The sequence below is a fragment of the Rhinopithecus bieti genome, unplaced genomic scaffold, assembly GCF_001698545.2.
Source record: "Rhinopithecus bieti isolate Rb0 unplaced genomic scaffold, ASM169854v2 scaffold_11404, whole genome shotgun sequence".
Lineage (NCBI taxonomy): Eukaryota > Metazoa > Chordata > Mammalia > Primates > Cercopithecidae > Rhinopithecus > Rhinopithecus bieti.
This window is the reverse complement of record NW_016806911.1, coordinates 267,096-268,287: the sequence shown is the minus strand read 5'-3', so window position 1 is coordinate 268,287 and position 1,192 is coordinate 267,096. Positions and strand designations below refer to the sequence as shown.

Below are 1,192 nucleotides of genomic sequence, written 5' to 3'. Positions count from 1 at the left end.
CTTGCTGCTATTTTAAAAACATGTGACTCTATAGATCATCTATAAAATGTGAGAAGTGTTAAATAATCTTTGATATTACACATAAACCACACTAAAATGCCTTTCAATAAGTAAAAAGAACCATTTTAAATGCAGGAAATTCTAATTAGATTGGCATAATTAAGGCCAAAAATATTAAGTAGACTTTGCTACCTTATTTATCTTCAACCCTTGCCTTTAAGAGGCAAATGAACACAAAACACAGATGAATCTTGCTTGGTTCTGAGACAGTGAAGGAATTTCCCCAGTATTTAAATATATTCACATAACCAGTTATAGAAATCTAAATATAAACCAATTTCCAGTAAGTTTTAAGATGGCAGTCATCATCTTTGTGAAAAGTTGAACATTACGAATGAAGTCTAATCATATCTTTAGAAGGGTTAAACAGTGATGGCATTTACTGAATCGGAATTACTATTAAAATTCAAAAACTGAACATATTCATTTAACCACAAGCCCGTCTTTGTTTTAAATCAGGAGTGCCCAACAAAATATTCTGTCAGTCATTCATGATGTGAATTCTGGCATATGAGATCTATTAAAGTATGGTACACATACAAAAGTCATGAGACATTTCTGTTTTATAAGGCAGTGGCCAATTATTACTCATTAGTAGCTTTTTTTGAGATAAACTATCAAGTCTGCCTTTTCTGTCTTCTTCTTAATGCCGGCAAAGATCATTTTTGTTCCAGGGATGTAGTTCTTGGGATTCTCTAAACACTCCATCAGTGTATCCTCTCTGCCCAGGTTATGCCTTTGTTCTTATTGGCGTCTGTGTAATAGAATCCAATGGCCTGACCTGGCTTCCGCCCAAAGTGACCATGGAGATTAGGCCCAGTCTTGTGCTTGCCTCTCTTTTCCATAGTGTGTCACTGGGTACACTTCTGAACAAAAAACCTTCTTGCCTTTCTAACATCACCTATATTTAATTCTGTTTATCGTCTCTGGCACAAGGATGGCTCCTGCTCTGAAGCCTGATGTCCCACTCTCTGTCATAAACATTTACTAAAGGACTGACAGAGGAAGAGATTTTCTTATTCTTCTAAAAATATATACAAATAATAAATGTAAAATATGTGTACGAATCCTCAAATTAATTAGAACAATGTGAAAAGTAATGAGAAATAAATAATACGAAAAAATTATATAT

General features: G+C 34.0%; 1 pseudogene; it reads right to left on the bottom strand.

Annotated features, from left to right (window-relative positions):
• Positions 1-651: 651 nt before the first annotated feature.
• The window catches only part of LOC108533759 (cytochrome c-like), a 97,003-nt pseudogene continuing 96,462 nt past the window's right edge, over positions 652-1,192 (bottom strand).